The sequence below is a fragment of the Elephas maximus genome, chromosome 22 (genome assembly GCF_024166365.1).
Source record: "Elephas maximus indicus isolate mEleMax1 chromosome 22, mEleMax1 primary haplotype, whole genome shotgun sequence".
Lineage (NCBI taxonomy): Eukaryota > Metazoa > Chordata > Mammalia > Proboscidea > Elephantidae > Elephas > Elephas maximus.
Genome location: NC_064840.1, coordinates 42,226,082 through 42,239,829, shown reverse-complemented (window position 1 = coordinate 42,239,829; position 13,748 = coordinate 42,226,082). Strand labels below are relative to the sequence as shown.

General features: G+C 40.2%; 1 protein-coding gene across 12 annotated transcripts in view; it reads left to right on the top strand.

Annotated features, from left to right (window-relative positions):
* Window positions 1–13,748, top strand: part of MSRA (methionine sulfoxide reductase A) — an 816,105-nt gene that overhangs the window by 207,860 nt on the left and 594,497 nt on the right. Inside the window, exon 1 of one of the 12 annotated variants that reach the window (XM_049866294.1) lies at window positions 1,990–3,344. The exons of the other annotated variants lie outside the window; for them this stretch is intronic. The gene's annotated coding sequence lies outside the window, so the exon portion shown is untranslated. Of the gene's footprint in view, window positions 1–1,989; window positions 3,345–13,748 lie in introns of those variants that run through there. 12 annotated transcript variants of the gene reach the window in all.

Genomic DNA, 13,748 nt, shown 5'->3' with positions numbered 1-13,748 from the left:
GGATTGCTGGATTGTATGGTATTTTTTTTTTTTATATAATTTTTATTGTGCTTGAAGTGAAAGTTTACAAATCAAGTCAGTCTCTCACACAAAAACCCATATACACCTTGCTAAACACTCCCAATTACTCTCCCCCCAATGAGACAGCCCACTCTCTCCCTCCACTCTCTCTTTTCGTGTCCATTTCACCAACTTCTAACCCCCTCCACCCTTTCATCTCCCCTCCAGGCAGGAGATGCCAACATAGTCTCAAGTGTCCACCTGATCCAAGAAGCTCAGTCCTCACCAGCATCCCTCTCTAACCCATTGTCCAGTCCAATCCAATCCATGTCTGAAGAGTTAGCTTTGGGAATGGTTCCTGTCCTGGGCCAACAGAAGGTCTGGGGGCTATGACCACCGGGGTCCTTCTAGTCTCAGTCAGACCATTAAGTCTGGTCTTAAGAGAATTTGGGGTCTGCGTCTCACTGGTCTCCTGCTCCCTCAGGGGTTCTCTGTTGTGTTCCCTGTCAGGGCAGTCATCAGTTGTAGCCAGGCACTATCTAGTTCTTCTGGTCTCAGGATGATGTAGTCTTTGGTTCATGTGGCCCTTTCTGTCTCTTGGGCTCATAATTGCCTTGTGTCCTTGGTGTTCTTCCTTCTCCTCTGATCCAGGTGGGTTGAGACCAATTGATGCTGCTTGCTAGCATTTAAGACCCCAGACGCCACTCTTCAAAGTGGGATGCAGAATGTTTTCTTAATAGATTTTATTATGCCAATTGACTTAGATGTCCCCTGAAACCATGGTCCCCAGACCCCTGCCCCTGCTATGCTGGCCTTCAAGCATTCAGTTTATTCAGGAAACTTCTTTGTTTTGGTTTAGTCCAGTTGTGGGGACCTCCCCTGTGTTGTTTGCTGTCTTTCCCTTCACCTAAAGTAGTTCTTATCTGCTATCTAATTAGTGAATGCCCCGTCCCACCCTCCCTCCCTCTGCATTCTCATAACCACAAAAAGAATGTTTTCTTCTCAGTTTAAACTATTTCTCAAGTTCTTAGAATAGTGGTCTTATACAATATTTGTCCTTTTGCAGCTGACTAATTTCACTTAGCATAATGCCTTCCAGATTCCTCCATGTTATGAGGTGTTTCACGGATTCATCATTGTTCTTTATCGATGGGTAATATTCCATTGTGTGAATATACCATAATTTATCCATTCATCTGTTGATGGGCACCTTGATTGCTTCCAGCTTTTTGCTATTGTAAACAGTGCTGCAATAAACATGGGTGTGCCTATATCTGTTCATGTAAAGGCTCCTATTTCTCTAGGATATATTCCAGGGAGTGGGATTGCTGGATCGTATGGTAGTTCTATTTCTAGCTTTTTATGGTAGCACCAAATTGATTTCCAAAGTGGTTGTAGCATTTTACGTTCCCACCAGTAGTGTATAAGTGTTCCAGTCTCTCTACAACCTCTCCAACATTTATTATTTTGTGTTTTTTGGATTAATGGCAGCCTTGTTGGAGTGAGTTAAAATCTCATTGTAGTTTTGATTTGCATTTCTCTACTGGCTAGTGATTGTGAGCATTTCCTCATGTATCTGTTCGCTACCTGAATGTCATCTTTAGCGAAGTGTCTGTTCATATCCTTTGCCCACTTTTTAATTGGGTTATTTGTCTTTTCGTTGTTAAGGGTTTTACAGTATCATGTAGATTTTAGAGATCAGATGCTGATTGGAAATATCATTGCTAAAAACTTTTTCCCAGTCTGTAAGTAACCTTTTTACTCTTTTGGTGAAGCCTTTGAATGAGCATAGGTGTTTGATTTTTAGGCACTCCTAGTTATTTAATTTGTCTTTTGGTGTTTGTGCAGTTAGTAATGTTTCGTATGCCATGTATTAGGGCTCCTGGCATTGTCCTTATTTTTTCTTCCATGATCTTTATAATTTTAGATTTTATATTTAGGTCTTTGATCCATTTTGAGTTAGTTTTTTTGCATGGTGTGAGGTATGGGTCATGTTTCATTTTTTTTGCAGAAGGATATCCAGTTATGCCAGCATCATTTGTTAAAGAGACTGTCTTTTCCCCATTGAATTAACTTTGGGCCTTTGTCAAATATCAGCTCCTTGTACGTAGATGGATTTATTTCTGGACTCTCAATTCTGTTCCATTGGTCTTTGTTTCTGTTGTTGAACCTGTACCAGGTTTTTTTGACTATTGTGGTAGTATAATATGCTCTAAAATCAGGTAGAGTGAGGCCTCCCACTTTGTTCTTCTTTTTCCATAATGCTTTACTTATCCTGGGCGTCTTTCCCTTCCATATGAAGTTGATGATTTGTTTTTCCATCTCATTAAAAAATGTCATTTCCATGAGCAAGCTATGTTTTCCCACTTATGTAGCCCTCTATTCTGTCTTATAACGAATACATACTGTATTTTGTTTCTCTTGGACTTGTTTTGATTTTCTTCAGCTTCAACTTGAACATGCACCTTCAACTTGAACAGCAGAGCTTCCAGACTAAGACATACATTTAGGAAGGACCTGACAATTCACTTCTAAGAAAACTGACCAGTGAAAACCTTATGGATAGCAGCTGAATGTTTCTGATATAATTCTGGAAGATGAGTCCTTTAGGTTGGAAGTGACTCAAAATATGAGTGAGGAAGAACTGCCCCCTCAAAGAAGAAAAAAAAAGTGGGCCTTAATAATGTGGATGCAGTAAAGCTTTTATTTAGGACCTTCATTTGCTAATGTGGCATGACTCAAAATGAGAAGAAAGAGCTGTAAAAATCCGTTAATAATCGGAACATGAAATGTACTATGTATGAATCAAGGAAAATTGGAAGTTGACGAAATGAAATGGAACACTTGAAGATCGACATACTAGGCATTAATGTATAATATATTGCTGTTAATATGACACCAGTTGATATGACTATTATTGACATTTACATACCAACCACTAATGCCAAAACTGAAAAAATTTGAAGATTTTTACCAACTTCTGCAGTCTGAAATTGATCAAACATGTAATCAGGATGCACTGTTAATTACTGGTGATTGGAATTTGAAAGCTGAAAACAAAGAAGCATTGGCAGTTGGAAAATATGGTCTTGGTGATAGAAACAACTTGGGATATTGCATGATAGAATTTTGCAAGACCAATAACTTTTTCATTGCAAATACCCGTTTTGAACAACATAAAGGTGGCTGTACTCATGAACGTCGTCAGATGGAATACACAGGAATCAAATCGACTACAGCTGTGCAAAGAGATGACGGAGAAGCTGAATATCGTCAGTCAGAATAAGCCCAGGGGCTGACCGTGAAAGAGTCTGTAGTTACCGGGACTAAATAAATAATTATTGGTAAGTGACTGGGACATTGTAAGTGTTATATAGGTAAAACAAACAAAACAAAATATAGGTATTTGTAAATAAATGAAAAATAAATAGTATTGCACTTACATGTGTTCAAAATATATTGAAAATTGGATTATCCAAATACTAGTTAGGTGTTGAAAACAGCCCTTCCCCTTCCCTCATCTCTTCCTATCTCCCCCTTCCTGCTCCCTGCTTTTTCTTACTACACGTCTCCATCTCTGCAGTGCACCCAACCCCCAAGTATATTTCTGATTGGCTAAATTAATTCTGCAGCATCCTGCTGTGAATAATTATGTTGATCCAGTGTATATTCTGATGCCTTTTTTTCCCCCTTTGCCTAAATTATAATGTGACAATTGTGGCTCACAGCTGGCTCATCAGAGGTGGGCAGTTTGGGAATTGGCACATCTGAATGTACTTCCCTGTTAACTCTCTGCCTTGATTGCTTAAGACAAGACAAATGTAAACCCCATGATTGTTGCCTTTTTTTTTTTTTTTTTTGGAGTTTGCAAAGACTCTGCCTTTAAATATAAAGCTGCTGGGTTTGTTTTGGAGGAGGAGGGTATTGTAGAACTCTCCCCTCCCCTGCCCCCTTCGTTTCAGACAATAAATAGCTGTCAGGCTTATGTCAAGGATGAAATTATAGGTGCACATGAGGCCTTGATTACATTGTTTTGGATAGATTGTTATTAGCATACTTAAATGAAGTCTAATTTTTCACTGACAGAGCTGAGTCAAAACTCCAGTGACTGAGGCAGGCAATACAACTATAAGGTCTAATATGAGCATCTCTTCTACAGTGGGCTCTGCTTTTCTCTTATTTACAACAAACAATAAAATAAAATAATTAATGCATAGAATATCTTGTTGGAAAAGAAAGATCAATGGATAGAGGATGAAATAAGTAATCTGGGTTAGATAAGGTTCTTTGTAAAATTACCTTGTGCAATTTTCAAGTGTATTTAATCCATTTTAAAGAAGCAGCTAGACTATTGATTAAACCTATGTTTTAGCTTAAGAATGTATTGTCTTGATTTTGTATTTTATTTACTGTCTACCTAATTCATTTTATATTGCCACATTCACCACGCACGCATTCTCTGAAGATGCATGCTTGTTATCATATAATCTGCAGGGCAAGTATCCTTGTTGTATTTGTACTGTTTACAAATTCTAATGATGTGAACATGCGGCTTGTTCATTTTCAAAGTCCTTCATTTAACAGGAAATTTTTACATGTGATTTCTCTGAAATATTTTAAGGAATAATGCCTTATATGATGGTAGATTAATTGTATGTATTGTATTCAGACTATCTCTGCTAACTTTGGCAGACATTAAAAAATTATATGCATACAAATGTGTGTGTGTATATGTGTGTATAAAAATTTTGGCATTGTAAGTAACTTGAAAGGCTATTGAACAGCATTTTTTTCATTATTACTTTTACTAAGGAAAATAGTAGGACTTTAGTGTGAGTGAGAGAAGGTGTTCTTTGAAATTTTGTAACAGTGAAGAAAATTAGACGATATTTCTGCTTGTTTTGAACCTATATTTTCAGCACCTACTATGTGCAAGACACTGTGCTGTAGGCATTGTGAGACACAGAGGTAAAATAGAAATGGTTTCTTTCCAGTAGTTACAGAGTGTGTGATCTGTTATGGAGTGTGTATCTATTAAGGAGTATGTGATCCATTAGCGAGTGTGTGATCCATTAGGGAGTGTGTGGTCCGTTGTGGAGTGTGTGATCTGGAAGAGAACATGTTTGCACACACAACTCTAATATAGCCAGGAATGTGATGAGTGCTGAGGGTACAAAGAACAGCAGAGAATGTAGAGGAAGAACCTAATTTGCTTTGAATACCTACCCCCCCACCACTATTCAGGTGATGGAAGAGTAAGTTGAGGAAGAGGAGAGATCAGTGAAGGTTGAAAGGAGGAGGTTGTACTTGAAGTGTACTTTGAAGTGTGGGGAGAATTTTAAACATAGAAACAGAAGAAAAACATTTCAAGCAGAGTGAAACACATAAGCAAAAGCAGCTACACCGGAGAGAGGTATGGTTTGGCTGGAGGTTCTCATCTCTGGCCATGCTTTCACATCACTGGAAAACTGTTAATAAAAATTACTGCTGCCTGAAATCTATAGAGACAGACAGTAGATTAGTGGTTGCCCAGGGATGAGGGGGAAAAAAGGCCTGGTAATCTGCTCCTGAATATCAGCCAATAAATACCTATGGAGCACAATGGTCAGATCCCATTGTGAGTCTGGGTTGACTGATGGCAGCTAATAACACCAGGGCTGGGAAAGCGAGGGTAAATGGGGAATGACTGCTAACTGGTATGGGACTTCTTTTGGGGGTGATGGAAATGTTCTAACATTGGATGTGGTGATGGTTGCACAACTCTTAATGTACTGAAACCGTTGAATTGTACACTTTAAATGGTCAATTGTATGGTATGTGAATTATACCTCAATAAAGCTGTTATAAAAATTACTGCTGCTTGGGTCCCACTACAGATCAATCAAATCAGAATCTCTGAAGATGGGGCAGTTGGCCCTCACCTTTTAATAAAGCTCCTCAGGTGATTATAATGTGCCGAGTCAAGAACTGCTGGGTTGGAGCATAGAGGAGATAGAAGAGTACTGGGAGTTTGGGCAGAAAGGATAGGCTGAAGCTTTATCTTAGAGAGCCTTGAAGGTCATGCTAAAAGTCTGTGCTTCTACTGGCAAAGTGGAACTATTGAAAGTTTTAAAATAGAGGCATAGCACATTTAGACTGTTCTTTAAAAAGCTATTCACAGACACAAGGAGAGTGGTTTCTGAAAGGTGGAACACCAGCTGAGGCTATTTTAGGTTAGCAGCTGAGAGGCAAAGTAGTCCTTAACTGGGAGCTGGGGTGGTTGCAGTGAGAATGGAAAGGAGGAGACAGAAGTCAGAGACACTGAGAAAGTGGAATCCCAGCAGGGCCTGTTAACTGTTGGATGTGGGGTAAGTGGAGAGAGAGGGTCTGAAACACTCAGTTTTCCAGGCTGCATTCCTGGGAGGATGGGGAGCCAAACCAGATAAGGTTGTGCTGAGAAGGGTAAGTTTGCAGGAGATAAAGAGTCTAAATGTGCTAACTTCTACTTTAAAATGGTTTCCTTTTGGCATATGCTGGATTTGTGGGACCAGTGGTAGGTATATCCACTCTGAAGAGTTGGAAATGTGGCTCTGACCTCAGAAAAGAGGCCGGAAACAGAGATTTGGGAGACTGCAAACAGGAGATTTGGAGGATCAACTTCCAAAATGGTTCACTCACCCACATTTTGGCAGAAGCCTCAGATTATCATCACATGGACCTTGCCATAGACTGCCTAAGTGTCCCTACATCATGGCAGCTAGTGTCCCCCAGAGTGAGTGTTCCAAGAGAGAGTGAGCAAGGCAGAAGCCACGGATCTTTTATAACTTAATGATATACCATTAGTTCTGATGTATGCTAATGATCACACAGACCAACTGTGATGCAAAGGCAGAGAGAACCATACAGGTAGGGGTCACTGGGAGCCATCTTGGATACTGACTACCATGTACGGGTTCCTTAACACTGGAGTGTAAATCATCAATTGAACAGTATGGGTCATTGACACTGGAAAGTCTGTGGAGGAATGCCATTACTCTGGCCCTTAGCTGTCAGTCTGGAGCAAGCTCACTTGAAAGGATACATGGGCTGCCTCAAGGATTCATTCATTTACTTCACCTTTGGAAACACCATCTCTGTGCCAGATGCTGGTGAAACAAAATGCATAGGATGTTGTCTCTCTGGACTGTCAGCCTTGGGAGGCTGCTGTCCCGTGACTCAGGTCAGTGGGGTGGGGTAGAGATTCTTGACCCCAACAATTGCTCCCAATTCCAGACCATGATGCAAAGCCCCAAAGGGAGGAAAAATGACTTTGGAGGGACTGAAAAGGAAATGAGTTTTTCCATCATTTGAGGTATCGCTGCCAGTACCTATGCTTTTTGACATGTTCCAAAGTGATTTCCACTCTGGGCATGGCCACAGAGGCTGCCAGGCAAGGGTTGAGTGGTCCCTGCCTGAAATCAGATTTCAGCCCAACTAAGTTAAGAATGAGGATGCGAGTGGACATAAATGTATCTTTTCAGCTCTGCAGCATATTTCATTTTATCCTGTGAAGCTGGAAAGGGGGAAGTTTTTTAGAATAGGGTTATAAATATTCTATTTCTGGAGACGTAGGGATGGGATAAACCTTCCTAATTGGTGTGGCTTCTAATCCATTTAAAAAATATGTTAAAATTTACCCACTGGTAATATTCACCCTATTTAAATTTATCCACTAGTAATATTCACCATATTTTAATTTTTTGGTTGGGGATGAAGAAATGGAAAATGTTGTTCTTAATATTAAGAATAGGAATTTAATTGCATTTAAAAGGTAATGAATTCTAGATACTTAGTTGATTATAAGATGAGGACAGGCAATTAAAAGAAATGGATGTGGAAAAGGCAGAAAGGCTAAGAGTGAATCCCAAACTCTGAGGAAAGGAGAACCCTTTGCAGGAGTGAGGAGTTAGGCAGAGGGAGGGATCTGAGGCAAGTATTAATCGTTGGAGGTAATTTGTTCTATTTATACCACCTTCTATCTCCCCTACTCTTCTGGACTCTCAGGTTTCTTAGTCCTTATTGAAGGAGAAGGCCTCAGTATAGTGCTGTTATATCATCACCTTTCTCATATTTGCTGGCTTCCCTGTTTACAAAGAGAGGAGAAGCCTCAGAAACCTTGGGTGGGTTTTCATTGCATTTATTATATTCTATTTATGGAGAATGATAAACTGGGTTTCCATTTACGGTAGTAGTATATAGTTCTCTTTGGAAAATAAATGCATATATATTTAAAAAAAGTGATTTACATGCAATTATTATATAAATCGTATTACAGCTGGTAGAATCATGAAAGTGACTAACATTTAGGAAACACCAGCTTAGGATATGTTAGTTTAGCTTTCATTCACCTAGTCAACAAATGGGTGTTGAGATATCTTTGTCTTATGGGAAAGAGTGCTCTGAACTCTTCCTCAGCAGTGCTGGGCGTGGCATCATCATGTCTTAGATGTGTGACCATAGTTTTCTTAACTCTAAAATGGAATAGCATTTGTTCTCCTTATCTCACAGGACTATTGTGAGGCCCAAATGAGATAATATTTGTGCAGTTTGCATCACTTAATGCTGGTAAAATGTTCTATTAAATTGGGTCTTCATGTATGCAAGATAACTGTTAGAATATGCTATTTTATATTTTCATAGAACCCCTCCCCCCCCAAAAAAACGAACCCATTACCATCAAGATGATTCAGACTTATAGCAACCCTGTAGGACAGAGTAGAACTGCCCCATAAGGTTTACAAGGAGAGCCTGGTAGATTCGAATTGCTGACCTTTTGATTAACAGCTGCTCTCTTAACCACTGCACCACCAGGGCTCCCAGATATTTATAGAAGTTTGGAAAATGTTAAAAAAAAATACATTTTAGAACAAGATCAAACAAACCATATTTTAGTTTTGTCTTCTTGATATTCAGATGATATTACTGATCTCCAGACCTTTTTCATATAAATTAAGAAAAAGTGTATGGGCTCCTCCCCTCCCCTTGGAGTCTGTGGGTGGCACAACTGAAAGGTTGGTGATTCAAACCACAGAGGCACCTGGGAAGAAAGGTCTGGTGATCTACTTCTGAAAGGTCCAAACCAAACCCATTGCCATCGAATCGATTCTGACTCATAGCAACCCTACAGGAGGGGGTAGAACTGCCCCATAGAGTTTCCAAGGAGCGCCTGCTGGATTTGAACTGCCAGCCTTTTGGTTAGCAGCTGTAGCCCTTAACCACTACGCCACCAGGGTTTCCTCTGAAAGGTCACAGCCACGAAAACCCTATGTAGCACAGTTCTACTCTGAAACACATGGGGTTGCCATTCGTTAGAATCAACTTGATAGCAACCAGTTTGGTTTTTTGGTTTCCCTCTCTTTGCATTCTGGCCACTCATGCCTCCCCCACCCCCCACATTTAAGTTTTATTAAACTAGGAATTTGCTCATATTTGTTCATTTAGTGAGCTGCACATTTGGCCATCCCTAAAGCCCTGTGTGGCTATGAGTCAGAACTGACTTGACAACAATGGATTTGAGCTTTTTGAGGGGGGGAGGGGGGTGGTTTAAAGCCCTAAGTTGTGTGTAGCCTGGGGTGCTATGTGCCTGGAAAGGGCAGGCCACCCCTTCCTCTGCTCTGGTGGGGATGAGGAATGAAGACTTGCCAGTCACCATGCCCTGGGTCTTTTTTCTTTATAGCACCAGAAAATGTAGTCATTTCTTTCCCCCATCACTGCTGCCTCTGAGGTACCACCTTGTATACACAGAGGGGAGAAATGAAGGCAAGAGAGAAGGTCTGAAAAGGGAAAAAGTGTGGGCCAGTTTCCCTAGTGGCATCTAGTTACTGTTAGGGAGGTACAGAAATATCTTTACTACCATTGAGTCAAGTTTGGTGACTGAGCTCTCTCCTGTAGCTTCTGCACAGGATGTACCACACACTTCTGGGACCAAGCAGGAGACGTGATAGGCTTCAGCCTCTGAGGAGGCTTGTCTGTAACAGCAGTTTTATTGATGGGCTGACAGGCAGAGCTTTAAAAATTGAGCCCATATTGTTCATGATTATTTCTCATGAGTTGGGGATTTTTTTGGTAAGGAAAGAAGATTAAAAAATGCTGAAGTTTTTGATAACTTCATCTGTCAGTTAACAAATAGTGAAGTTCAGCCTATTGGTTAAGTGCTATGTTTTTCTACTGAATTTAATTAAACAACTATGGTAGGCTCCTCGGGAGAAAGATATGGCAGTCTGCTCCTTAAAGATTACAGCCTTGGAAATCCTGTGGGGCAATTCTACTCTGTCCTATAGGGTCACTATGAGTCTACGTTGACTTGATGGCAGTGGGTTTGGTGTGGTGGGAAGCTTTACCACACTTGGGTTGTGATGACTCTGTTGGGGAAAAGAGTGCTCAGATGATAAAGGAACACTTTGATAAAAAGGTTCCATTTAAAACTGCAGGAATTCTGACAGCAGATTGAAAATTCAGAAAAGCTGAGTGAGTAAACTGCAAAGAGGGAAAAATGAAGTGAGATGTGATTTTTAGGACGTCCTTTGTCCTTATGGATTCTCAAAGCTCTTTACAAATTGAAGGAAGCAGATGAGACAGAGATGCTGCTAATTACATCTGCAGAGGAAGTGAAACGGCATTATTAATGTAAGCAGCTCAGAGCAAAGACTAAAGCAGCTTTAGAGAGAAAATCAGTCTGTACTATCTGTACAAATATGTATACTTGAGTGATAGTTACTGTAGTCATTGTTTACTATTGCTACAATATATTGTCTATTCAATGATAATTAAACACATAGCTGTAAACATCACCCCCAAATTATTTTTTATCAGTTGAAACAAACCAATTAAAAATTTCAAAATGCAACCATGTAATCAACAGCTTAATACATGTTAATTATGACCAAAATTTCAATTAATGTGTTAATATATGACCTCAGATCTCTAGAAACAAACAACAAATAGCCTCACGTAGCAATTATGGCCTAGTCTGATTGATGGTTATCTATGAGTTTATTTTCATGTCCGGCTTGGTAATTTGACTTATGTTAAAAAAAAGCCAGCCTAAACCCTGGTGGTGTAGTGGTTAAAAGCTGCAGCTGATAAACAAAAGATTGGCAGTTCGAATCTGCCAGGTGCTCCTTGGAAACTCTATGGGGCAGTTCTACTCTGTCCTATAGGGTCACTATGAGTCAGAATCGACTTGACAGCAGTGGTTTTTTTCTTTTTTTCTTTTTTTTAATTCGCTATTCTGAAGCCGCTGTATAAAGTGCATAGGGTTTTTAAACCATCCCTCTCTTCAGGTCCTACATCCCTCATTTCTGCACTGCACTGTCAGTTATTTTGCTTTATAGTATCTTTTCAGTTGTCCCATGAACCTCTGTGTGTGGAGGTGGTAACAGGGACAGCAGTCTCTTCATTTTGTAGATAGGTAAGGTATAGCTGGACAAATTGATATAGGTGGCCAAACACAACTTGTGTAGATAACTTAAAGGAACCCAAGCTAGTATGTAAGTGTATGTGCATGTGTGTGTGAGTGTGCACATGTGCATATGTGTTTGGGGTGGGGAAGCAAGACATAGTAATAATTTATAACATACCCTTTGTTTTATTTGGAAACCATAAACGAGCAGGATTAGAGAGCGAGGAATCATGCTTACGTGTGGGAGTGTCAGGAAGGGTTACATGGAGGAGACTTAGCAGATGGAAAGGTTTTAGACAGGAAGGAATTGGGGGTGGAGAACATTCTAGAAGAAAGAAGGTATTAGAGTATTTGGATTGGATTGGTACAAGTATGATTAGAAGTTAAACCAAGGAGATAAACAATGGTGGGATTATACTGGGAAGAATATTATTTCTTATTCTGTGTGCGCTGCTGGATGAGGAGACCATGTTTCAACCCTTATGTAAAGAATGAGGTCATTTGTGGAGCAAAGGAAAATGAAGAAAACCAAAGGCACAAGGAAAACATTAGTCCAAAGGACTAATGGACCACATGAACCATATGCTCCACCAACCTGAGCCCAGAAGAGCTAGACGGTGCCTGGCTACAACCACTGACCACTCTGGCGGGGATAACAACGGGGGCCCCAGACAGAGCAGGAGAAAAGTGTAAAACAAAATTCAAATTCACAAAAAAGACCAGGCTTATGGCCTGACAGAGACTGGAGGAACCCCTGAGACTGTGGCCCTCAGACACAGTTATAACTCAGAACTGCAGCCACTCTCAAAGTTCACTTTTCAGCCAAAGATTAGAAGGCCTATAAAATAAACAACACATGTGAGGAACATGTTCCTTAGATCAACCAAATATACAAGACCAAATGGACAACACCTGCCCAGAAGCAAAGATAAGAAGGCAGCAAGGGACAGGGAAACTGGACCGAGGAAAACAGGGAGCCCGGGGTGGAAAGAGGGAGAGTGTTGCCACATTGTAGGGATTGCAACCAATGTCCCAAAACAATTGGTGCATGAATTTTTAGATGAGAAGATAATTTGCTTTGTACACTTTTATCTAAAGCACACACACACACACACACACACACACACACACACAAAAGAGGTCATTTAAAAGGTTACCTGGTCTTTTTATCTGACTTAAAATCTTTAACTCAACTTCACAACATCAATATCACATCACTTGACCCTCATTTCCTTGGATTCTTGTGGTCAGCTTATCTTGAGGCTGTGTTGTATTCAAAAGAAAATTGGGGGTGCTTCTAAAATACTTATTTTAATTTGTGTAAACCTCCATTCTGAAACGTGGCTCACTTAACTGCACTGGAAATTTTATTATATGTAGTTATGATCTTATTTTTTGTGTATATTAATTAAAGTGGAAAAATGACCTTGAAAATTTAGCTTATTGGACTTCAGCTTGAAAAGGATAGATTGAAAATAAAACTCTGTGTGTAAGTATATATGTGTGTATGTGTGTGTGTGTTGTTTTTGATGTGTAGGTGCCCTTGAGTCGATTTTGACTCATAGTGACCCTATGTGATAGAGTAGAACCGTCCCATAGGATTTTCTAGGCTGTAATCTTTACAGGAGCAGATCGCAGGTCTTTCTCCCAAGGATTGACTGGGTAGGTTCAAACTGCCAACCATTCGGTTAGCAGCTGAGTGCTTTAACTGTTGTACCACCAGGTTCCTTGTGTGTGTATACATGTATACAGGTACACATATACATACATGTACATATATGCATGTTACGTAAATAAAACAAAATTGGATTGAGTCATAAAAGTATAAATATGTTAGCTGTAAAATCTATAGAGAGAGATTGTTTTTATGACTCAAAAGTGAGGTGTAATAAAGAGGTTTTTTTTTAAATAATATTTATTGTGCTTTAAGTGAAAGATTACAAATCAAGTCAGTCTCACACAAAAACCCATATACACCTTGCTACACACTCCCAATTACTCTCCCTCTAATGAGACAGCCTGCTTTCTCCCTCCACTCTCTCTCTTCATGTGGATTTCACCAGCTTCTAACCCCCTCTACTCTCTCATCTTCCCTCCAGGCAGGAGATGCCAACACAGTCTCAAGTGTCCACCTGATCCAGGAAGCTCGGTCCCCACCAACATCCCTCTCCAACCCATTGTCCAGTCCAATCCATGTCTGAAGAGTTGGCTTCGGGAACGGCTCCTGTCCTGGGCCAACAGAAGGTCTGGTGGCCATGACCACCGGGGTCCTTCTAGTCTCAGTCAGACCATTAAGTCTGGTCTTAAGAGAATTTGGGGTCTGTGTCTC